The sequence below is a fragment of the Aulonocara sp. 'chitande type north' Nkhata Bay genome, linkage group LG5, assembly GCF_057382095.1.
Source record: "Aulonocara sp. 'chitande type north' Nkhata Bay isolate Kocher_YH1m ecotype deep benthic linkage group LG5, A_spYH_male_GT1.1, whole genome shotgun sequence".
NCBI classification, from domain to species: Eukaryota; Metazoa; Chordata; class Actinopteri; order Cichliformes; family Cichlidae; genus Aulonocara; species Aulonocara sp. 'chitande type north' Nkhata Bay.
Genome location: NC_141348.1, coordinates 19,339,091 through 19,366,048, shown reverse-complemented (window position 1 = coordinate 19,366,048; position 26,958 = coordinate 19,339,091). Strand labels below are relative to the sequence as shown.

Below are 26,958 nucleotides of genomic sequence, written 5' to 3'. Positions count from 1 at the left end.
AAATAATTTGTCTGTGTTGGGAGAACAGTTGTCAATATTAATTATGTGTGAGGAATATTTTACTTCAACTTTTTTTATCCAGTGGTTTCATATAAAAAGCAGTGATTTCACATACTGAAAGCAAAGCACAGCAGATGGAAACAACACAAGGTAAACACAGGAAGATGGCTTTCATGCATTTCAAAGATCGTCTGCAACACATTTCATAGTAGCTCGAAGTAAAAGATAATGTAGGACAACACTATGCCTCCTTTAGGGCAGGTTGTAAAACACCTTTTAAAGCAGGAAAAGAGGCGTCGCCTTTGTGCTGCATGAAAGGTTAACTTGCTAGTATGTTGGTGTTAGATGGGAATCACCTTGAATGAAGACCAAGCGGCAACAACTGCTGCAAATTGACATGTCTTGTGTCCAGACATGGCTACTTTCTCCACAAAATCAAACTATTTCATTTTGTATAGCACCATCCTAACTTACTGCCATCCCTGCTCCCACTTCTTTACACCCTCTCTGTCAAGTGCCCTCTCATGCTTTTTATCAATGAAGGGGCAGAGATACAGAGGTGCTGCCATCCATCTATTCCTCCACAAATAGCTATTAGAGTGCACAGCTTGTTGTAGCCACACTGCTCTCAGTCAGCAAGGCCGAACCATTACATATGTTTGCATGACCTCATACATACAGAGGTAAGCTCATACACACTGTACTTTTGTGATTTGCACACATGCATATGCACAAACCCACATTAAGTAATTATTCCACTTGTGGTTTTCTCTGTTTTTGTACTTTTGTGCAGTTGTCTGAGAAACTGCTGAAGAGCTACACGTCAGACTCTGCAGGCCTTAGTTAGCATGTTAAATGTTAAAATTCAGTACTGTTGGGAATTTTTTGGAAGGGCAGCCACCAGGAAGCGTCTTACATATCTAAAAAGAACATGGAAGTGCAGGTTTGTTTAGTAGCATGTGAATAAACCAAGACTTCTGGAGTAATGTCCATCGGACAGACAACATCAACTTAGAAATATTTGGCCACTACACACAGGGAAAAGATGTTGCGTTGGGTTTGTTGAGCAGTCACAGGACCTGAGCCACTTACAGCTATTCAGTCGACCATGAACTCCTCTGCATGTTCAGACCTCAACCTGACTGAACAGAAGCTGTCCATGAATGAATGTCTGCAAACCTCAATGAACTGAACTGTGGACCAAAATTCCTTCATACAGAAAACAATCACTTCAAGTTATTGCTGCTAAAGGTGATTCTACAAAATACTGAATCATTGGGTGCATTTAGTTTTTGATATGACCGCATAAAGTCCTATGAAAAACATTCTTTTTCACAGGACTATATGTGTAATTTGGGGAGAAGAACCCAGTAAGATTTGGCACACGAATGTGCAGTTCTCAGCTCGTCAGAGGATATTTTAGCATCTTTCAGCCATTTGTTTTGGTTTTCTCGCCCACACCTTTTATATTTTGGTTCTTTCTCACGTCTTTCATGAGCACTGCTAGCAAAAAAGCAAGTTTGAATTCCTAATACCAGCAAACAGACACTTTACTCTGCTTACTCAGCACCATATGAGTGACTCAAAACTTCCTATACTATAAATCCATATTCCTCTTTGAATGACTAAGGGAGTCTCAATAAGAGTTGAGTGAATATTAGATTTACATTAAAAATGTAGTTTCAAGTTCTATGAATGTTAATGTTGCACCTTGTTTGTTTGACTTATGACCTTTATGGAACAGCAATGAATCCATCCGGTAGTGAGCTTGTTCTGTCCTATAAGTCCAATAATAGTAACAGTAATACATGCTGCAATTACAAATGGAAATGGTACATTATAAACAATAGATTACATTTCTGACTCACTTGTGAGAAACGATATGTGGTACAATTTTGGGTTTATTTGACTCAAGATTAAACTGTTGCAGTCTGGCTCAAAGTTAAACACTCTGATTTCTGCTGCAGTCTGAAGTAAAACTCAGCAGCTTGCTGCACCTGAGGGAGTCAATGAAAGAGGCAGCCACAAGTGTTTCTTTCTAAAATAGTTTATTAAAAATGAATTTGGCCAGTGGCTTTTTTGCCTTAACATCTGTTCTCTTTTTTTCTCCTTCTTTGACTGGGGTTCAGTAGATACTGTGGTCCTCTGATGGTAATGTATACCGCAATCGTTCATGTAGCACACATATGTAGGCTATGCACTGCACAAAATAAACACATATATCGAACATAGTCTCTGTCATAGATCAAGTACTACCGTGTTTCTTTTATTTACTTAAGTATATCCTGTAAATATACATTTAGATTTAGAATCAATGCCTAGAAAAAAGGATGGCCCTAATATTGACAGGCAGCTGTGAATGTCTGCCTACGTCTGTGTGAGTGACGCATTGCAGACCTGATTGAATCTCACATACAAAACAACCAGTGGGCAGAAAATTTGTCAGTGAAAAAGCATGTTTTCCTTTTTTGGAATTCAAATGACTTTATGCTACTGAGTGTTCTCCTCTTTATGTATGTGAAATAGAGAATAACCGTGTCACACTGGAAAGGCAACACGAATTTCTTGTTTTTTACCCTTTTATCTTTGAATGATTTTCATGTACGTGCCACAGCTGGATTGTGAAATCATAACACGGATCAGAGCAGCTAAAGACAAGAAACTAATTGCTTATCAGCCCATTTTCGTACAAAGAGAAAAGCTCTTGCTGTGTACAAGCACATAGGTATATAAACCGTAGCTGCATTTGCGCTTTCAGTTTTTCTCACCGTATCAATTTTTGATCAAGGCTGCAACCGAATTTCCAACCGCATTTCTGCCACTAAGAGGTTTAAAACAACAAGAAATATGTGTTAACCACATAGAGACAAACGAAAATGTATTTATTCATCTTCTGCATGAAGACGGTCCAATCTAGTACTTTTATTTACTCTGCTCAAATCAGTGTTTACAGTTGATGCACATTAGCATGTGACAGAGTTTCAGGCATATTCAGCTGAGTAAACTACTGCTGGACAAAGTAAGCAGTGTGTCATCGTTTAATATGACACACACTTATTTGCTATCTTCCTCTAAGTGTTTTGGAAAAGGGGTCTAACTTCAGTACAAGGAGAGAAGATTTATTCTTTGGCCATGAAGACATTTGCCCCAGTCCAAGAATGCTATATCTCATTTTGGAAATTAGACTTATGGGTCTTTCAAAGCTGTTTAAAACAATAAACATATAACCTGGCAACTGATTTAAATGAAATACATATTAATCAGGACAAGAGCTATGCTTACCCTAGAAATCATGAAGTAACAAATCCAGAGAGACAGAGAATGACAGAGATGGCGAGTGCAAGTATCATAGTAATTTGAACCTGAGTGATGGGACTGTGAATCTGGAGTCAGAGAAAACACATCTGTAATGAATCTGCCTTCACCCCGTTGCTTTCTCATACTGCCTTTTCCTGTTGCCCCTCCCATCCCCCCTCTCTCTCCATAAGCATTATCCAGCTGGATGCCGTCTCCATGGCAATTCTTATGGATCCTTTTGACAAGGTCACCTTCACTTGAGAGAAAAAGTCAATAAGAAAAGAAGGCAGATGGCATCTTTAGGATACATAGAAAATAATATATTTTGTTAAATTTAAGTCTGTGATTAACAAGAAGAAAATGAGGAGAGAGGAAGATGATGGGTTTCTTACTGGGGAAGAAAGATGTCAAAGGAGATGGAAGAAGATGGTGGAAAACAACAGAAGAGAAGAGACGGATGGGGGAAGGGCATATAAACAAATAGATCCGTTAGCAAATCTCAGACTGGAGAACTGTGCTTAGTCCACAAGGAATAAGGGAAAAAGGGGGGGAAGGGGGGAAAGCCACTCATTAGTTCACTCTTTTCTTACACACACATTCTTGGATAAAGCTCCAGATTACCTGGGAGCAAATTACCAGATGGATGTGAAGATGCCAGCTGGCAGTTGGGATAACATGGTTTTTCTCATACGCGCACATACTCCGTCATGTTTCACTGCACCTTGCCTCCATCCGCCAGGGCCATTCATCATGCTAAAGTTAACCCACTTTGACTCGACCTGGCTGTGGCCACAGCCTGTACCCCCTGCAGAGACTGCTGGAGGTTGCCATCGCCTAGGGACATCAATATTTCAGGCTCTCTCAGCACTCTCGCTCACACGGGCCACTCGCAGCCCAAGGGGAGGTGTTGATGGAGAGACAGAGGCAGGGAGAAGGTTAGAGCTGGCGACTCATAAAGAAAGGTAAATTACAGTGTGAGGGATGAGGTGGCAGAAGCCATGAGAGAGGTGAGAGGATATGATGCAAAAATTATAGTGTGCAACTTGAACAAATGAATAAGGATGCTAAAAAGAGGGGGATGGAAGAATCACTAGGGTGGGTGAATGACATTAGGTTGATAGACGAGGGAGCTGCTTAACACATATTGTTTCTGTTTTCTTTTTGGGTAGAAGCTGCTGCAAGAAATGAACAAAAGAGAGGAATACTGTAATGGGGATGATGGGAACAATTTCTGCATTTATGAACTGAAAATCCGTTTGTCTGAGAATTAAGCGGTCAGTTATCTCTTGAAAATGAGGTAACCTACAGATAAAAGACAGATGAAGAGATTAAAAAACAGGATGAATCGAGAGGAGCTTCACCAGATGCTAATGCATGCCCCATCTGACTGCGGATGACAGAAAGCCTCCTGCCCTCTCCTCCTCCTCACCCTCTTGTCCTTTTGTCTCTGTGTGAAAAAGCTGCAATAGCCAACTGTTGCTACGACTGCAGCTGTTGCCACAATGGTGGTCATTAGTGGGGTTGTTACCATAGCAAGGAGTCCCATGGGCAATCAGATGAGAGACACTCTTAGCTCAATGATGGCTGATACACTGAAGTTGGTTTTAGGTGTATTTTTCCAAGCAGTCATCATGGTGATTTATAGTTCTCTAAGCAATATGATGTTATCATTGATCTAATACTGAGTGAATATTTCCAGTGACCAGTGATTTGTCTGCACTGGTTAGGCTGGATAAGCCATTGTACATCACATGGCAGTATGCGATTGTGTAACGTTTGGGCACATTTCACAGTTCAATATCTTATAGAACCTGTATTCTGTATGACTTTCTCGATCTCTCACATGCTTGCGGAGGAATTTTACCCTACTCTAGATTTTTGCCTCGTTTCATTTGCTGGCATTCATTTATAATGCTCACTTAAGGTGCCGACACAGCGTTTCAGTCAGGTTGACATTTGGACTTTGATCCTATTCATAACCCTGGACAGCACCTTGATTCCTTTCTTTTTGAGAGGTTCTTTTGTAGATTTGCTGTGCTTTGGATCATTGTCCTGTTGCATGACCCAGTTTGGGCCAAGTATTAACAGTTGTACAGATCATATTTCCCTCTAGAGTACATAGGTATACAGAGAAGTTTGTGGTCGACTTGAAGAGTGCAAGGTGCCCATCTCCTGGGGCTGCAAAACGAGACCAAATCTTCACCTCTCCACCACCATACTTGACAGTCAGTTTGAAGTGTTTGTGCTGACATGTTTCTGTGCTAAACATCTCCACTCTAGCCTCATCTGTCAGAAGCACATTGTTGCTGAAGTTTTGTGGTTTGTTCAGAGTCAACTTTGCGAGCCTAAGCCGGCTGCCATGTTCTTCTTAGAGAGTAGACTCTTTCTCCTGACAAGCCTTACAAGAAAGCTATACTTGTTCAGATATTTTCTAATTGTACTGTCATGAACTTTGACATGTTACATACTAGCTGAGGCCTATAAGATAAGATAAGATAAGATAAGATAAGATAACTCTTTATTGTCATTGCACAGTCATACATAGTACAGTAGTACAATGAAATTGGAAAAACTGTCCTACGTCGGCACTACATATAACACAACACGACACGATATGACACATCACAACGTAACAAACAACACAACACAGTATATTAACTTAGTATAAAAAAGAAGAATAAGTGTATGTGTATTGCACACTGTTATTATTGCACATTAATTATTATTGCACCTTGTTATAAATATAAATATTATTGTTATCGTTTTAAACATTGTTACCTCCCCCTAAAAAGTCCAGGGAGGTATCCAGTCAGGTCAGCTATTTACATTGATCAGGGCTATTGCCCTGTTGTAAAAGCTGTCCTTGAGTCTATTTGTTCGGGACCTCAGCAGCCTGAACCTCCTGCCAGACGGCAGCAGCTTAAACACCCGGTGTCCTGGGTGTGTGCAGTCCCGTAGGATGCTGCGTGCCCTCTTGAGACAGCGAGTGCTGTACAGGTCCTTCAGGGAGGGAAGAGGATGTCCAATGATTTTTTGGGCCATGTTGATGACCCTCTGGAGTGCCTTTCTGTGTGCTGTGGTGCAGCTGGAGAACCACACACCGATGCAATATGTCAGCACACTTTCAATGGAGCAGCGGTAGAAGACGGTCAGCAGCTCCTTCTTCAGGTCCATTTTTCTGAGGATTCTCAGAAAGTGGAGACGCTGTTGGGCCTTCTTTAAGACCGCAGAGGTGTTAGAGCTCCATTGGAGGTCTGTGTCTATGTGCACACCCAGAAACTTGAAACTGGAGACCCTTTCCACGCACTCCCCGTTGATGCTGACAGGCTGCAGCTCGGACTTCCTCCTTCTGAAGTCAACTACCAGTTCTTTTGTTTTGGTGGTATTGAGGTCCAGGTTGTTGTCTGCACACCAATCTGACAGCCTCTGAACTTCAGCTCTGTATGCAGTCTCATCTCCCCCTGAGATGAGCCCCACCACAGTGGTATCATCTGCAAACTTGATGACTGTGTTGTCTGGGTGGGAACTAACACAGTCATGTGTGTACAGAGTGTACAGTAGGGGACTCAGTACACAGCCTTGTGGAGAGCCGGTGTTGAGGCTGAGGGCTGAGGAAAGATGAGGCCCCACTCTAACTCTCTGTACACGGTCTGAGAGGAAGTCTCTGATACAGCGGCAGGTGGTGGAAGGAAGTCCAATTTCCAGCAGTTTATCTATTAGTCTGTCCGGGAGTATCGTATTGAAAGCAGAGCTAAAGTCAACAAAGAGCAGCCTGGCGTAACGGCCCTGCACTTCCAGGTGAGAGATGGTGGTGTGGAGCGTTGTAGCAATGGCATCTTCAGTTGATCTGTTAGCTCTGTATGCAAACTGGAGCGGGTCGAGTGTGGGTGGCAGGCAGGACATGATGTGACGTCGGACCAGTTTCTCAAAGCACTTCATTATAACAGGTGTTAGAGCAACTGGTCGGTAGTCGTTGAGGCTGCTAATGTTAGTACGCTTTGGCAGTGGGACAATTGTGGCTGACTTTAGGCACGGCGGGATGCAGGACTGGGACAGTGAAGTGTTGAAGATCTTAGTGAAGACCCCAGCCAGCTGGTCTGCACACTCTTTTAGGACCTTTGCGGTTACCCCATCTGGTCCGGTGGCCTTCCTGGGGTTCACTGCCCTCAGTGTGCGCCTCACCTCATATTCCTGCACTATGAGGCTTGGGCTGCTGCTGTCCGATGTTTTTGCTGCTGCTGCCTCTGGTCCCTTCACCTCAAAGCGTGCGAAGAAGTGGTTCAGCTCCTCTGCAAGCTCCGCGTTACCCTCAGTCAACGTGGTATTGCCAGGTTTGTAGTTGGTTAAGTGCTGAACTCCCTGCCATACCTGTCGTGAGTTGTTGGTGGTGAAGTGGTCTTCGATCCTTCTCTTGTACGCTGCCTTGGCCTCTCTGATGCCTCTTTTCAACTGAGATCTGGCTGCACTGTGCTGCATACCATCACCGGATCTAAAAGCGGCGTCACGTTGCTTCAGCAGGACCTGGACCTCTTTAGTCATCCAGGGTTTCTGGTTGGAATACACCCGGAGACGTTTGTCCACAGTGACACTGTTGACACAGAAGTTAATATATGAGAGCACTGATGTTGTGTGCTCTTCAAGGTCCTGATGTTCGAACACGCGCCAGTCCGTGTTTTCAAAACAGTCCTGCAGCTGATGTGATGCACCTTCTGGCCAGGTTTTCACAGTTTTTGTGACTGGGGGGGCTCTTCTCCTAATGGGAGTGTATGCAGGGATCAACAGCATGGACATGTGGTCTGACAAACCTAGATGTGGTAGAGGGGTTGCTCTGTAGCCTTTTTGGATGTTGCTGTAGGCTTTATCCAATGTGTTTTTCCCCCTCGTTGAACATTTAATATGCTGTTCAAATCTGGGGAATACTGACCTTAAATCAGCATGGTTGAAGTCCCCAGCTATAATGTGCACTGCGTTTGGATGGGAGTTCTGCTGGTTGCTTATTGTCTTGTGCAGCTCCTCCATGGCAGAGTTAGCATTAGCATCGGGTGGTACATACACGGCCGTTACCATGACAACAGTAAACTCGCGAGGTATGTAGACGGGTCTGCACTTCACAGTCAAGTATTCCAAATCCGGGGAACAGTGGCTGTCTACAGTCTTTGTGTTTTTGCACCAGCTGTCATTGGTGTAGATGCATAAACCCCCTCCTTTGATCTTACCGGAGTGGAGTCTGAGATCTAACGGCTGAGTTTTTTCTAGTTTTTTTGAGGCATTGCATGGTCTGACCTCAGAGTGAATTTGGTGGTAGATCCATTTCTGGAAAAACTGGGAGCAAATTAGCTGAAAAGCTCAAGGCTGCTTTGCTTATGATCAGTTAATCAAATGCATCTCATTAGCAGTAGCTGGGTGCTGCTTATCCTCTTACTTCCAATGCAAGCAGTAATGATGTAGTTAGTTTTTCACAGGACAGCATAGATCCTATGCATCCTATAACTTGGTAAGTGGACTGATTATACTACTTTTCTGATTCTGGAGTACTCAAAGGGGCGACTTCAATCGTGAAACTGATTAAGCTGATCGGCTTTTCTGTCGCGAGTCCGTCTCTCTTGTTTGTTTATCACCCACTTCGCGCCAGAAAGAGGAAACCAGCAGCTGAACAACAGCAGCACGTTTAAGCTTGATAATCTGTCGTTAGAATTTATTTAATATTACTTTGTACACCAGGATCTTTTTCTACATAGCTGACGCTGGTAACTGTGCAGGGGCAGATCTAGCAAAGTTTAGCCAGGGGGGCCGATAGGGCATTAACAGGGGAAAGGGTGCACAAAGATATACTTTTCTTTCTTATTCTCATTTAAAATGTCTAGCTTTTAATAATGAATTATCTGAATCTTATACCCAAAGTTTTAATCTGATGTAAAATGAATAGAAGTCCATTACTGTATATAGTAACTATTAAGTCTAATATACCCTAGTAAGCTATACTACTTTTTCCTTTGGGAAGGTACCATCTGTGCAGTCTGCAGTTCTGTTGAAGAAAGATGTTGAATCTATTTAATTATTTGAAAAATAATTTAATTCTGTGCATTTTTTTCACACTGCATCAAATTAAAGTTGATTACGTCGATTAAGCATCATAAGGTGGAGGGTGGTTCCCTATTTTTTTTTTTTTGCTGGGAGTTTGGAACCCTATTAGTTAGGTTGCTTACTCTTTAAAATACCAGAATAGGGAGGATAGACAGTATTGCTGAACTATGAAATATTTTGGGTGCAGTGTATTTTTTGCATACAGGTATAACAGAATAGCTTTAGTGTTTTATTTTTTAAAACTTGAGTTTGAACTTATACAAAATGCAGCAAGATATTAAAAAAACAGTTTTATTTATTAAAAACCACTTTATCGGATTCATATCGGTATCGGCCGATATCCAAATTTATGGTATCGGTATTGTCATGATCTGGTTATAGGGACTCAAACGCAGAGCGGTTAGATGTCTCCAAAATGCAGTTTATTTACAGTTCCAGTGCACAATATATATACAGTGAAGGGAATCCAAAACTCCAGGGAATCACAGGGTAGCTCTCTCACACTCGCTCACGTCTTCTTGCCCACACTCACACACGTTCACATGGCAGGGAGGTCGCAGGTCCGGGGGGGAAGGTCTGAAGCAGAAGAGAAGGGAAGTCACAAACTAATCACGAAGCACAAGTCCACAGGAGCTGTGAGAACACTAACGTCAGTAGTACAATCATCCAGCGACGAGAGGATCTGTGTTCCATCCTCAAATAGTGCTCCCGGTGATGACATTGTTGTTGTCAGGTGTGTGGGCCAAGGGCGGGAGCCCACAGTGAGCTCCACCCAGGCAGAGAGGGAGAGAACCGAAACAGCAAATGTAGCCTTGTGGGGCCGGCCGGGCAGGCACGGAGACCATGACAGGTATCGGACATAAAAAAGTGGTATCGTGCCATCTCTAATACAAATACAGGCCATTTACCATTTATACAACATGGCTGATTCATCCATATTCACCCATTATACTTAACCCTTGTGTGGTGTTCGTATTTTTGTTACTCAGCCAGTGTTCATGGGTCTGGTGGACCCGCTAGAGTTTTGGCTTTCCAAATTAACACTATCAAACAATTTTATGTTAAATTACTCAACAGATGTTTACTTCATCCCAATTACAAGACATATGAACAGCAAACATGGTTAATTTTTTCCCTTTACCTTTGTTAGATCACATTTATGAATTAATGTGCTTCTCGTTTTTCTTTTATATAAAATGTTATAAATAAATCAGTTATAATCAAGTGGAGTGAGTGGAAAGACACAACACATTTACACGTGAAAAAATAATTAATTGTTTAATTTTTCTTTTGAAAAAAACTGAACACGGGTCTCACAGACCCGAACACCATACAAGGGTTAAATGGTTTCTATCTACCAGTCATACTCCGATGGATGCATCAGAAAAAAAAACTTGGGGTTAGTATCTTGCCCAAGGATATTTGGTATGCAGACTGGAGCAGCCGGGGATCAAACCATCAAGTTTCTGATCAGTAGATGGCTCTAACTATCCAGCCTAGCCATCCCTATCCCAACTCTCTATCCCCGACTTCTATTTCACCCCGACTTCTTCAAACAACTACATCAGAGTCATCTCCAATTCTACTAGTCTTCTTAAGGGCACAGCAAAGCTTTGAAGTTTTAGTGAGTAGTGAGACAGAGAGCGATTGTACCAGTGGTCACAGAGTGAATGGTAAAAGTAAGTGGTGTTAATTTGAACAAGGCCGTGAAAATGAGGGACATATTTTTCTGATTGTTTCATGTGTTAAATTATAAAGCACAATGAAACACACCCTCCTCTGCAAAACCCTGAGGCAAGGTGCCGCATTGCAGAATTTTGTTTAATTGCTGTCTAACTGCAAGCTTGATCCACGTTTCGCTGCTCTGTGTGTGAGGCCAGTGGTTGACTGGGTATTTCACTCAAAACCAGAAATTGCATCTTCAGGGGGACCCAAAAGAGCAAATCCTGTTCACCAGGCTTGTTAACATTCATCGTCTCAGAACCGTAAATGCCTCTAAGAGTTTTCACAGTAATCACTGTATAAGATATTACAATCAAATTCATAGTGGTGGTTAGTTGGTGCTGTATCTTCTATTGTGTCTTGCCTTTTGTTATCTTACCATTTAAAAGGTTTTAAACATAATAAAGAAAAACTCTTACAATAGCATCAACATTTGTCAGCATTGATGGACTAGCTAAAGAAAGTATGCCACAGCAAGGTCACTTATAGGGGACAAGAAGTAGAGCAGGAAGTAGAGCAAGAAAGTAGCACTCACATAGCAAAGCAGCCTTTTGCAGTATTCTCTCAGGAGCGAGCTTCAGCAAGTGACATTTGATCACAATAGGGATAGCCAAACATTGCTGTTCAGAACAAAGGAAAAATATGAGAGCAAACTGAGCACTCTGCCCTGTAATTTAATGTAACCATGGAGCAAAGTGAGTGTGGTTGATTAAAAAAAAATACTCTATGTTTTGCTTACATGACTAACAGATGTAATGACCACATAGTCACCTAGTGGAAAAATTAGCATCATAGTGATCTTAACATGTGTGGGTGACAGTGAGCCCAGTAGTGGTGGTGACGGTGATGTACATGTGTTTTCTATCTACAAATCCTTTTCAAACAAACAGACAGACAGACAGATAGATAGATAGATAGATAGATAGATAGATAGATAGATAGATAGATAGATAGATATCATACGTATGTACAGTTTACTATATACTGCAGACAGAAACAAATGAGACAGGAATATGATGTGATGTTTATGTATTTGAAAACAGAATTTTTGGCATCAGTGTCTCAGTGGGGTATTCTCTGCTGGCATTACGCCTTTTGTTATGTGATAGTGAAAATGAAAAGAGCAGGATTAAGGAGAGGAGGGGAGCGTGTTGATTGTTTATTTGCAAAGCAGCTCCTCCAGTCAGATCAAAGCAGGATTGTGAATGATCAACTCCCAGCATGCAAAAAAGATAAGAGAAAGAAAATCTGACATATGAAAAGCAATGTGTGCGCAGGGTTTATGAGAAAGCAATTAGACAGAGTGGCAAAAAAAAAGTTTTGTGGGTGAACAATAAGAGGCAGAAGAGATGAATGAGTGATCACAAAGACCAGGGGCTGATGAGCAGCAGACATGCTATGTGACCTGCAATGAAATGTTTAGATCTTGCTCAGAGACGCTGCCTCCAAGCCAAAAGTGTGTCACAGGAAAGCTGAGCTAATTCAGCAGGATAATGTTGCTTCAGTGAGTTTCTGCTGCATTCAGGCCTCCTGGTTAGCACTTACTGTTACTGTTTGTGCAGTTCAAGCTGCGAGAAACCAGAACACCGTGAACTACAATGAGGAGTTTAGCTTGTACATGGGCGAGCCAGCCCTGCAGCAAAACTCTGCTGGGAGGATCTGCACTCGTCACTAAACACTGCTCAGTCACTTGAAATTGTTTTTTTTTTCCTCCTCATGTGACCCTAAGAGCTCCAGAGGCTGGCAGTGCACCATAATTCAAAATGCAAAAATCAAAGCCTTGTGCACTCTCCAAGATCAATGTTATATTGGCAGAATTAATGACCTCAATATATGCAGTAGTGTATATGCAGTAGTGTAAAGCCAATGTATTAGCCATCACATTATTGTTTCTTATTCATGCAGCTTTTGTTTTTCAACTTGGATGAACACTGCGGTACTGACCTCATTTATAATACGTTTGAGCAATGATCAGTCGTTTCCCAAAATCAACGCAATATATCAGCATACAACTAACTATATTATATACTAGAGGCTGGAATGATGTGTAATCTAAATGCAAATCTGAATGAGATATTAGACATATTATGAGCACTCTGAGCTCTTGACATACATATTTCTTCGTGAAATCATATACATAGTAATAGAACGTCATATATACATGTTTACTCATGGTTTTATGCATCTGGCTTCAGCTGTTAGCTGTTTTCCAGGCAAAGTTAACATAACATGGTCATCTTTATGTGCATGTTGGTAGAAAAAGATTAAAAAAAAAAGATCTGGTGGCCAAAAACACTTCCCTCATGCAAGCCCACTGAGTGTGAAGGGTTTTTTGGCCCTAGAAGATATGCTTCTCTGTCTTGTTTATGCTGTTTGTAATATTACTTTGGTGAAAAGGTTAATTACAGTTTCATGAATGCTACAGACACGTTGATTATGGCTTGAAGGCTGTCAGTTATGCTTCAGGAAAAATTTGGAGGGAGTTGGAAGTATTTGACATTTCTATGTGTGTGCGTGTGTGTGTGTGGGGGGGGGGGGGGGGGTGAACTCATTCACTCATGCAAATTTTGTCACAGGGAACTTACTGTGGCACATTAACACACATGAAATGCACAAATGACCCGTGGCTAATGAAAGATGAACCCAAGGGAGCAGACTTAATTTATGCTTGAAGTAGTTCAGGGTTAGGCCTGAGGTGTTGGCCTTAAAGTTACTGATCAGCCCTACCTCTGTGGCTCATCACGGCCACATGATGTGGGGGCAAATAAAATAAACAATGTGCAACTCTGGAGCCGTGTCGTTCTCTTTCATGGAACTTAAATGTAAGAACAAGAAAAAAAGAAAAAACCTTTGCAGGTGAGCAACATAATCTTCACATTTTTTACATCTCACAAAGCCAGTGTGAGGGTTTATTGTTGAAATACTAAGAAGTTAAACTTTCAGCAGTAAATACTTGATTAGAAATTCAAGTAATATGAGTTGAAGTCAAGTTTACCTTGAACTGCTATTTTTCAGTCATTTGGACCTTAAACGGTGGCTGTGCTTACGTAATAGAGAAACTGCTAAATTTAACAGCTTAATACATTACTTGGCCTCCACCAACAGCAAACAACAAATCATTTAACGAATACTAAAGACACAATATGTACTTTTCATTGTCTCAGTAGCAGATGATTAATTCCACCGTGAACTGTTGAAACTCTAACATTGTAAAATGTGCATATACCACTGTCTTGGTTCTGTTATTTTTCCAATACCTGCTGTTGTAGTAATAGATAGTGCATAGATCACTCCAGACATTACCAAGAAGTTCATCAGCAGTTCTTTGGAGATCTCGACAAAGTCACGTAGAATGACTTTCACAGGCTGGTAATCAACGTGTAACAAACGCTGGTAATGGATTACTATAACCAGGGCTGCTGCATCATCTCAGATCTGGCTCATCAGATCTAAGATGAATGAATGAGAGAGAGTGGTCGCAAACTAATCCACTAACTCACAAGATGGTTTTATGACAAGCCGTCTCTAATTCATCATCTTCATCGGAAAGGTGGTTTACGCTAGTTGAGACCCAGACGATTCTGCAAATTTTCATAATTATGTCTTTAAGCAGCTTTTGGTGTGTAGTAGTTGTGTTACAACATGTAGGACAAAAAATTAAGTTCACAGTGTGGTTCATAATATCAAGAGTATGTTAGGAGAAGGTCAGGAGAGAGATATACCACTGAGTATCTGCAGCCGTCTCTAGAACATGATGGAGGCTGTGTCATGTTTGATGCTGGGTTTCAGCCAGTGGTGTTGGGGATCGTGTCAAAATTGATGGAATTATAAACACAGAAAAGTGCCTTCAGATTTTGATTGTGATCCACCATAAAATACTAGAAGGCAACTAATTGGAAACACCTTCGTGGCGATTATCCTAAACACACTGCCAATGCAGTAAAAGTATTGCAAGATAGAAAAACACAGAATGGAAAATTATAAGTCATGCACTGGACTCCCTTGAGCTCGGACCTCAGCATCATTAAAGCAGTGTGGCATCGTGTTAGGTCCAAAGAAGAGCTCTTTAATATCTTTTAAGAAACCAGGAGAATTATTCCTGAATGCTATTTAAAGAAATTACAAGAACGCTTGTCTAACAGTCTTCTGTAGTGATGAACTATAGCATCGCTGTAATTCTCCTTCTCCTGTCTTTTGTGCAATATTCATTCATTTTCTCTAGCATTTAGGCTGTATTGCATCAAAGTCATAGTCACTTACAGAACTGTGATTGTGCCAGCAGTCACATCCAGTGTCTGATTTTGAAGACCTTGCAGCTGTTTTAGCAAGAACAGTAACTTAATGGCTGGATGTAATGAGGTCTGCTCTACAGTGTAGCAGACCCAGCTGAAACACTTCAGTCCTCCTCAGAAAAGTATCAGTTATATATTCCACTTTGTCACTTGAAACAGTCGTCTGTTTTGCACAACACCGGGCTGATATAGATGTAGTCGGTGAGTTTTTATTTATTTCTTTATTTTTTACAGTTTTCCTTCAGATAATTTGGCAGATTTATTGCAGCAATTACGGTTCTCAGCTCTCAGGGTGCATTTCCTAAATCAGGCGGTCTGCAATACAGCAACAAAGCATGAGTGAATCACTTCCTGTGTGAATGTCCCTGAAAAAGCCAGGCCAGCAGATCAGGGAACACTCCGTCACTCCATTTTCACAAATTGTCACTGAACTCACACCAAATATTCCCCCTCGGGAATCAGAAAAGAGCTTACATCCACTGCTTCTTCCTGTATTTTGTTATCTTTTCCTCGCTGGGCCACCACATATCCTTATTCCTCTTCCGTGACACTGCTGTTTCCTCTGTAAAATGTTTATCCGAGGAAGTCCCTCCATGTTCACAGTTGTTTCTTTATTGCACTCAAGCTCTCTAAATACATTTGACAATACTTGGACTCGTGGCTCACAGCCGTGACAATTAGATGGACTGTGAAAATGTCAGAAACATTTTTGACTCTGCTTTGGTAGCAGATGCATACACATTATTACAATTATGCCTAGTTATTTGCCTAAATGTACGCAAATACTAACAAAGAGTGAGAAATTCTTTATTCTCTCCTGATGTGCTCACGTAACAAACTGTTTTGAAAGATGTCTCACATTTTTTGACAACTTCAACCTATCTTTCAGAAGAAAAAAAGAAAAGCAGCAGTGACACAGCAGTCTATATTTAGTGCCTTTTTAAAAAATATTTGGCTTTTAAATTTCTGTATGACTGTCGCAGCACAGAGTAAAGCTGAATTGTTTAAAGCGTTTTCTGTTGCAGGAATTCAAAAAAAGAAAAAGAGCTTCTTGTAATTGATGTACATAGTCAAATTACTGCTTTATAATTTTAGTGAGCAATTTGTTGAAGGCATATTGCATAAGCAGAAAAATATTTCTCCTGTTCTAGTTCCTGCAGATTTATTGCCTCCAGAAGCATTTTCCTAATCTAATCTTGGGTTTTTAATTAAAATATTTTATCTCTTAAGATGTGATGTTTTCTTATCTTCAAAGACTTATTGAATTTCTAAATGAATGGAACACAATAAGCAATATTGAAGAGAATGAAAAACATGAAGAAAGGGCAATAATAATGCTCACTTCTGCAAGTCAAAGTTAAGCTGTCTAGCGAAAGTCTGACAGAGTCTTAGAGGACTTGGCTCGTAACTTCATTTTCATCATACTATAAATTAAAATGACACAGTCTGTTATAATCCCTGAAGTTGATAAGGCATCTTTATTTTTACAGGATTTCTTCCTCTATGAGCCAGCTCTTCACTGACCTCAAAAACAAGCTCTTTGGCCGCCCCAGTGAGGTACAGTAGATCTACTTCTTTTTCCCTCCACCCCATCACCACTTTGATGTTCCGTCTTCATCTATTGCCTATTTTAGCATCTTATTGCCAGGAACAATATAAGTGCAGTACTAATGTGATGTTCGCTGTCTGGTTGCTGTTGTTGAATACATGAAAGCCGCTTAACCACCAGGAGAACTGGCTCATAAAGAGCTCCATAAAGACAGCACGCCTTGACCTTGCCTAGACTCATAGATCCTGAAGGCTGTGGGAGGCAGAACTTGTTGTCCTTTGCCGAGAATAATAAATCTCAGAGGGTGTGTGGTTGCTGAGGCTAAAACCCGATCAGAATAGAAATGTCAGAGTATTTGATTTTAAATCATTTGAATGTAACACGAGTACAGTAAGTATGCTAGTGTTGGATGAACATGAACAGACATGTTTTGTCATTTAGATGCTTGTACAGTGTTGCCCGCGAGCAGCAAGCATTGATGGAACGTAGCTGTGGTGCACAGCATCATGGCTACCCTCGCTCTTGCAGGGCTTCCCTGAGGTACAGCACTGACTGGACTGATGATTTCACACTGGATTAATTTCAGTCTGAGCACAAATCTCTTCTGCAGTGCTATCTATAGGAGAAAACTCCACCAAACAACCATGGGGAGGTACCTGAACGTCTTTATTCTGCTAGCAAAGGAAGAATTTGTGTATGATTAGATACATAGAGAGATTAAGAATGATGCTGGATTTCATAGTCAGTTCAAATGTGAAAGAAAGCAGATAGATTATGTTTTTTATTCTTTTGAACGTGCCAACAGAGAATAAGAAAATGTGCTTGAATGCCCTGTGAATGTGTATTTTGCTAACTTTGCAGCGTCATTAAATGTAGCTCCTTAGTTTTTGTACTCAAAGACACAAATCAATACCCTTCCTGCAGTTCCTGCATTAGTGATTTCTTTTTTCTTTTGCTTCACTGAGTTGCAACACAAACACACACAACAGTGGCCCATTCATTGGGGCATGCTGAAACATCAAAGGTGACAAGTTTAAAAGCCTAACTCTTTTGCAGTCTTACGAACAAAAAGATCTTTGATAAATGTTTGAACACATACTGCCCCCTGTATTGTACTGACTGCATTGAATCAATGTTGCCTAAGAAAAGTACACTGAAGGGAGGAATCATACAACTCCAATACCAGAAGAGTTGAGAAGCTGTGTAAAATGTAAACAAGACTGCAATAATTTGTATATCTCTATCCATCCATCAATCCATTCATTCTGTTTGTCTAATTCAGTGTCGTGGGGGGCTGAAGCCTATCTCAGCTGCCATAGGGCGAGAGTCTCAAATCTCACACGTTCATATTTTATTCACAATAGAAAATCAAATGTTTAAACTGAGAAAATGTTTAATTTGAAGATAAATGTTTGCTCATTTTGAATTTGATGAGAGCAACACATGCAAAGAGCAAAGTTGGGACAGGGCTATGTTTACCACGGTGTAGCATCTTCTCTGTATTTAACAAAAGTCTGCAAACATCTGGGAACTAAGGAGTTTAGTTGCTGGACATTTAGGAGAGAAATGTTGTCCTATTCAAGTCCGATATAGGATTCGAGCAGATTAACAGTCCGGGGCCTTCTTTGCTGTATTTTTCATTTCGTGATGGTCCAAATGTTTTTAGTTGACAAAAGGTGCTGCTTGCAGGCTATGCTGCTGTAATAGATGCAGTATGCACTTAGCATTGTCTTGATGAAATGTGCAAGATCTTACCTGAAAAAACATCCTCTGGTTAGGAGCATATTGCTCTAAAACCTTTCAACACTAATGCTGTCAATTCCAAAGGCAGTAATTCTGCTCTGTACCATCAAAAATGCAGGTTTTTGGAGATCGCTGTTTGGTCGTGTTGGCGAACATAAGACAAAACTCAGACCACTAAAATGTCAGCATTTTTCCAACACACGCTTTCTAATGATGCCCTCGCACATTTCAAACTAGAATGACTCACCTCACATTCTTAAATGGATTTAAAGCACATGAACAATGTGCGTTAGCAGAGAGAAAAACAAGATATGCCTGTTATATTTGACTTTACAAAAATCAGCCTCTTCTTAGTTAACAGATGTGCTTTGTCTCAATAATTTACATAATTCCCCTGTTTTCATTAACATAGTAAGACATGTAAAGTGCCTCTCTACTCACCATTTAGTATCCTCTTAGGATTTGATCCAGTATTGCTGTTTATTAATCACACAAACATTATACGCTGCACTTTTGTTTGCTGTTAATATTGTGTTAATCAACGGCTGTAAGAAGCACCATCATATATAATACTGCATTTCATATTAGTGCTAATTAGATACATAAAATCACTACATGCAAAATTTTATTTTGTCCATTATGTGAATTTAATTGGTGACAGTGAACAATCGAACACTCACACATTTGGAATTCAAATGGTTATTGTCATAAATGCATATGTTAATCGTGTGGATGCTGTCTGCAAAGATAAAGTGAATGCATTTATTCAGGATTGTTTATGTAAAACTAAAAGGGCAGAGCTGTTTGCGATTATCCAGGAGAAGCAACTGTATGTAACTCCATCAAATATTTGCCCTGTTAAACTGAACTGAGCGCACAGTAAACATGCTCAGATTTTCCTTGTGTTCTTTTTTCAGGGAAACACACTGTAGAGCATCAATGTTGAAATAGGGATTATGGCGTGTTTAGTTGGTTTCTTCACATCTTGAAACTGGGCCTCACTGCATAAAAGACAGCCTGCTTTCAGCCTGCAATCGATTACTTTGATCAGACTTGGTTTCAATTTTCTGTTTTTATTTCTGTTTCTGTTTTTATTAAGCGCTGTACTGATCTGTCAGAAGCAACTGACACGCTGACAACCTTTACAACTTTCTTATTCAAGACAAAACAGACACTGTATTCTAATGTGTGGCCAGGAATATCTTCCGCCCACTCTAAGATCTTCTAATATATTTCTTTTGTTGTTCTAAACTTAAACTAATTACACAGCATTGTAGATAATGGTGGAGAAAATTATGTGCCTCTCAGCTGTATACAGGAGCCCTAAGCCAAGGTTGCAGTCCTGCAGGGGATTTTGTGTCTCATGAGAACACTTTGTTCCATTAATTTGCATATGGATTGGCTTTAATGGAGTTGCAGTACATCGCCTCACACAAGGTGATTTCATACAACTTGTTTTTAGAATGCTGAGTCTACTTCGGCCAAACGAACAGAAGTATTGCTGACACGATAAAAGGCACAGCTTCGCTTGTTTTAATAATCACTGGGAACTATCCCTGTACAGTGAGTCATTAGATGTTTGCATCATTTTTTTATTATAAAATTTACATTAATATAATAGATTTAGTCTTTGTGCGTGTGTGTATGTGTGTGTTGAGCGAGAGTGCTGTGTGCACTGTGTCCAGTTTGTGTAGGCATGTGTTGTGTTGCATTAACATGGTTTAATCCTCACCATGGCTTATTGGATACAAATCCTTCCCAAAGCTTTTAAAGCTTCTGCCTTTTCATTTCTGTCTCTCTGCCTCTCTCCCTCCCTCTCAGTGTCTTCTTTCTTATTTTTAACCTTTTTTCCCAAAATCAACCTATGTGGGGGTTTGAATAGATTTTTTTTTTTTGACACAATGTTAATAAACCACTCCTGATGATTAGCTGACCTGCCATTGCCTGCATGCAGTATTGTCAAACCTAAGCGGTCATGATACAATTAATGAAAGTACATACACGTTGTAAACTTCAGTCTGTCTCTTTCCCTTTTGCTAATGTCTCTGTAAAAAAACGTCTGGGCAGCACAGAGAGTCTCTCTTACTCTGGACTACTTGTTTGACAACTTCTGCACGAATCACTAGCTTGTGCCTATCCCTGATTACCCTTTCGCTAGATATAGTTGTGTCTGTTTTAGAGCAGGGCGATATGACCAAAAATATTTATCACGATATACATTTGAAAATTTGCGATAACGATATAACTGACGATATAATTGACACTAGACAAAATACTTTACAACTCCACAACTTTATTAGTGCAAAATACCCCATCTATGTATTTTCACTTAAACAAGCAGCTGCTTTTTTATGTGCATTAAAGTTATATAAAAATGTAACAGTGCAAATTCCTTGCTGACAGTTTAACCAAAAGGCATTTCCAGTGGAAATTGGCAGACATACCCTGAGCATAACCATGTATAATATCCACAAAACTTAAAAAGAGGTTGGAAAAGAAATAGTAAAAACTTATATGTGATTACTCATGAAAGTGGCCACTTTCTCATTAATTTCATACATTGTTTTAGTAAGTATCCAAAACATACAAGTTTCATTATATAATTTTTCAAGGGATCTTATATCTGTTTTCACTCTTATATGCTTTTCATACAAGTTTCACACAAGACAGGTACAAACTTTATAAGATTTATATATATCTTTTCCATATGGGACACAATACAGTAATATTATGTTGAAGCGCAGTACGTATCACTCCACGAGGCGCCTGCCTAATATAGCCGTAATGCTCCGACAATCCATCATGTGGTGCGGCTTCGTAGCTTAGCAAAGTCGCACTAAAACATTTGACAGATTTTCGAGCGCCATGTACATAAAATCGTTTCGAGGTCAGTAAACACAACCAGAATTCATACATAAGGCACACGGGATTATAAAGGGCACTGTCGATTTTCAGAAAAATCAAAGGATTGATTTTAAGTGTGCTGTATAATAACGGTAATAACGACGGCCTGCTAGCATGCGCTACCAAAAATAGTGCTTTGTTGTGTATCTGACGGACGAAAGCCTAACCAGTTCCACACCACTGAAGTTCCAGCATTTTTACAAACCAATTATGGTTCATCTGTTTCATTTAACGATCCACTTTCGCTCTTCTCATTCTGCGTCGCCGCCATGTGCGTATGTAAACGAAGGCACTGCGCATGCGTGTTTTACCCATATTCTATCGCGATATGTCATTTTCCTATCGTTGCCCAAAATTACACCGGTATTACCGTGAATGGTATGATATAGCCCAGCCCTAGTCTGTTTCACTGTTTGCCATCATGAACCACCACCAGCTTTTATATCTCACAGACAGCTCTGCCTAAAAATGGAAATCACCAAAAATAGAAATACGTTTAATAGCAATGGTTTTATTCTGCTATTCTTTTTACTCATTATTCTCATTTGGTTATTTTGTGAGATGAGAAATTAATATCTGGGTAAATGTGCCTATTATTAACCCATGAGTTCTATTTTAATAACCTCACTTCCAATTAATGGTTCCCTTAAAAACCTCTATGATATGAATGATGTAACCTAATTACTGTGACAGTGATGGATGCTTCAGTTTCTCATGTGTGATCTCATTTCAGTTAACATTTGAAGAAAAAAAGTATGTTTAAATAGACATGCCGAGCCTCTATTAATATTATTTTAATGTATTAAAGAAACATTTACTATTGTTAGCATGTAACTGAGAAAAGGTCTCTGAAATGTCCAAATGATTACTATGAGAACCTAATGTAGGGCAACTGTGCATCTACAGATTATTAAAGAATACTTAATGCAAATAATAGGTTTATAATACAAGTAATTAATAGGTTTTAATCCCTGTGGCGTGAAATGAAACATTCATTTCAGGTGCATCACCTGATCCTGTAAATTACATCAGATCCTTTGTATTCTTACATCCTCATTCTATATGGAATTAATATCAAAGTCCCAGATAAAGTTCTCATCTTAAGGTAATTTTTTCACCCAAGTAATTTATTTATAAGCTCTGTCTTATCTGCCACACTTGGAGACTTTTGTAGATTATCCCACCGTATGGCTGCTCTGCCTGTTATTTTTATCACCACCGAGGAGTGCAGTCATGGAAGACAGGTTATATTTTACATTGAAGTTTAAGCTTGGACTGTGTGTCACATCAAGGGCCTTCTTTTGCCTGAAAGATGACCGCAGCAATGTATCAATAAAGTAACAGAGCTGAGGTCATCTGTCCTTCTGTGATTCCCTGTGTGGGTTTTTTCTTCTTCACATACATGTGTTGCCGCTTTTGTCTTGATACCTGACTTAGTCTTTATCTTACCCCCACCCATGCATAATTCAACAGGGATCTGTATTTCTGCCGCATGTAATGACAGAAAGTTGTCAAGGAAAGCACTATGACTTAACATCTGAGAGCCAGTGACAGCAGGAGCCATAGCCTGTCATTTTCACTGACTCCTTCATCCATGTGAATGTCTCTCCATGATGTCTCACTCCTGAAAAATGTTATCCCTTCCCATTCTGCACTTTTATGGGGTGCTTTTTGCACTCAGTTTCTCTCCTTTTTCCTCTTTTTATTGTTCTCTCCATTTTGCAAAGCCATCTGGTCCCCTGTCCTGAGCTGATGTCTGTCTATAATATCCTTGCTCTCTGAATCCATTTGACAAGATTAATAGACTGAACCTCAGTGAGCTGCTCATTTGGTAGGGATCGCTGGATGAGGAGATGAGCAGACAAGGAGGGTTTTTTCCCCTTTTTTCCCAATTTGATATCAAATAGTGTTCTGAGAGAAAAAAACAACAACAAATCACTCTGATGTGAATTGAGGATGACAACATGATGCGTAAAATTTGACCCTGTTTATCACCTTTGTGTCAGGCTAGGTCACAGACGCATTGAAACCACCCAGCTGGCAGCATCAGCTTCACTGCCCTGAACTATATTCTGATTAAAATGCTGCCAGGTGGAAACCCACTTGATAAGCTGACTGGTTTGACATCAGCTATATTTTATTATCTGGATAGAGCAGGATATGGGTCAATATTCTTGATTATTTTATTTCACCTTACATTGCTTTGCATTACAGTATTATTAGGATCAAATATTGTCTAAATCTACTAATATGATATCACTACACGATGACATGGCATTTCTGTACTGTGTATTAAGCCACTGACATAAATGACATTGATCATCTAGGAAAAATTGGGTTGTGGCATGGTGTGCAGACCGTACCCGGTGAGTGAAAGTGAAGTTAAGACATGAAAATGAAACCAGCTGGGAGAGGAAAAAACAGTCTCCTGAATGCTACTCTCCACCCCTCCAGCAAAGAGTCTTCTTTAGGCGTCCCAACAGCAGATCATTGACCTTCATCTCACCTTCTCTCTAGCATCCTCCTCTGTCACACCAACCCTCTGCATGTCCTCTTTTAATACATCCAGGAAGCAGTTGTTGTTAACCCAGGTCCTCATGGATCTAGTATGGAAACCAGATTTCTTATGACCCGCATGATTAATTTGGTGATGGATGCCCTTCCTGACATAACTCTTTATAAGAGTCGCACATTTTGTTGCAACCAGATGCCCAACTCTGGCTGTATGTAAAAGCAAGGTTGCTTGTTGTTGTTGTTGTTGTTGTTGTTTAATCGCCGTCTCGATGCACCAAAGATGCTTTGAAGATTCCAACTGACTGCGAGTGGTCGCAGACCTGGTCCTCATCTTCAAAGCAACAAGATGTGAAGTAATTCCGGTTGTGCCCCAGTCTCCAACCTCTGTTTTCCCTAGTCTGACTGTGGCATTTTACTTCTAAATCCAATCTAAAAGGCCCTTTGTGTACTATAGCGCCTGTGTACTGCCAAATAAAATGCCTCCAGTTTCTGGTGCTGTGCTTTGTGGGAGCAAGGCATTAGCATTCGACTCAAGTCCCCTTCTGACTTGAGTTGAATACAAAGATAACACACAGACTCTTTCACAATGTAGTGATCAGTAATCCTGCTATCAGTGACAATAACACTGCATGCGTGCATCACTCAATGAAAAGTGGAAGCTTTAGTTGTACAGCACGGTACAGGCCTGGTTTTTTATGTTTAATTTAATTTTTAGCTCAAATCACAGAAACTTTTATAGAGGTTTATACACACTACTGAATAAGCACCACTTATGAGGTGTTTGACTTGATGCTTGCTTGGCTGGCATTAATTAGGCTTTTATCTTTTTTAAAATATGCGGTGATAATAGACAAACACTGCTTTTGAGAGTCAACTATGACTGCTTCTAATATATTTGAGTGTCATACACAACTGATTTAAAATATTCCTGTGGTTTCCAAAGGCTGTTTTAGTCCATCATTATTCAGTCGTCCAGTCATGGGCTTAGGATGAACACCATTTTCTCTTTGCTCTTTGGTTCTTTTATTCTCACCAGTGTGGTAAAATGCATAAATTCTAACCAAAAGATTTATTGCATCACATTCACAGCAGATCCTTTCCTCGGGAAACCTCAATGAAAGTGTTTTTATCCATTTTCTGAGGTGCCAGCACCAACTGAATGTCACTTTTGAACCTCTGGAAGTCCTGAAGCACTCCATTCAGTGGGTGCCATCAACGGTTCATTCCTGTTTTACTTTTGGTTCCTCCCTCTTCACCTTCCTTGTCTGCTTTCACAACAGGGCTCTTTTTCCATTGTTATTCTAAATTTTCTATTATCCCTGACTTTAACCTGGTGACAGGTACTAGTTGGTAACCTGTCACCAGGTTAAAGAAAAGCATTATCCTCTTCCTGTTTTGGTTGCAGAAATCAAGCCTTCATTTTTCCAAGAGATTTTGCACCCAGAATTGCACAGTGAGAGCTTATAGACAAACAGTCTGTATGCTGATAGTGTGTTTGCTCTACAGCCACTTATTTAATCAAATATACTTTATAATAATAAGCAAAAGCAAAAACCAGCAATGTGATGATTTAATGACAGTGTCAACGGTAACAATGTTTTTGTGTGTTTACAAGTCCAATTATAGTTTCAACCTTTCAGACACCTTGTGTTCTTTCTTTTTCTCTGCACGTCTCTCAGCCTCTTTTCATCTCCTCCACACTCGTGCTTCATTTTTTCAACAATCCAGTTTATGTTGCTAATTAACAAGACTGGCCTCAATTAAAGCAGTAATTGGACCGTATGGAAAATTCAAAGTGCGAAACCTCACACTGATTCTTTGTTATCCTCCCCTGAAGATCTCTTATAGAGTGTAGCTTGTTTTAGCTGTGATTTAAACAGGAGCTAGAGTGACATTTGTTTGCTGGGCTCTTTAATTGGACAGAGGATGCATTTTTATAAGTAACACAGCTAATGTCAAAACAAGTTATTCTAATTTAATTAAGACAACCGGATGACTCCCAAACTGATATAACTTGCTGTTTTTAAAATATTTGGTCAGCACTAAAAGAGACGAGAGAAGATTCCAGATTTCTTGACTCATCAGGCCCCATCTAATCTTAAAGACCTCACAGTACCGTCTCATCCCAGTAGAGCGTTTCCCTCTGAGACTGCTGACTTACTTGTGGCTCTTAGGATATTTAAAAGTAGAATGGGAGGCAGAGCCTTCAGCTTTCAGGCCTGTCTTCTGTGGAACCAGCTCCCAGTTTGGATTAGGGAGCCGGATATCTCTACTTTTAAGATTAGACTTAAAACTTTTCTTTTTGATAAAGCTTATAGTTTGGGCTGGATCCGGTGAACTGAACCTAGGATGCTGGGGGCTTCCCATGATGCACTGTTTCTTCTTCATTCACCTACATTCAGATGGCTGCCTCTCCCTGAGCCTGATCCATTTTTATAAGCCTTGTCCTGCCAGAGGTTTCTTACTATAAAAGGGAGTTTTTCTTTCCCACCCTCACCAAATGCTGCCTCGGGGGGTTGTTGGATGTGGTGATTTGGTGCTGTATAAATAAAATTGAATCCAATCGAATAAACTGAATGAAATTAGAATAATGATGATGATGATGCACTGCTGCTGGATAAAGTAGATACAGTATTTACTAGGTCACATCTGTGAACTTCTTTTCCCGGCAAAAGCCATCACTCCTTCCACTGTTACCTTTTTAAATCCTTTTTTGTGGATGTTGATTTAATTATCCAAATCAGTAGTCATAGTATTTGTCTCTATATTTATCTCTACATTTACATATATCTTCAGCAGCAGATGTGCATCATTTCCCATTCTTTCGTTCTGTGTTGTATGTCACTGGAAACT

At 40.2% G+C, this 26,958-nt stretch overlaps 1 protein-coding gene across 8 annotated transcripts in view; it reads left to right on the top strand.

Annotated features, from left to right (window-relative positions):
• dlgap4b (discs, large (Drosophila) homolog-associated protein 4b) overlaps positions 1-26,958 on the top strand; it is a 153,987-nt gene that overhangs the window by 23,345 nt on the left and 103,684 nt on the right. For all 8 annotated transcript variants that reach the window (XM_086291859.1, XM_086291861.1, XM_086291865.1 and 5 more), the window contains exon 2: positions 16,886-16,952. The gene's annotated coding sequence lies outside the window, so the exon portion shown is untranslated. The remainder of the gene's footprint in view (positions 1-16,885; positions 16,953-26,958) is intronic.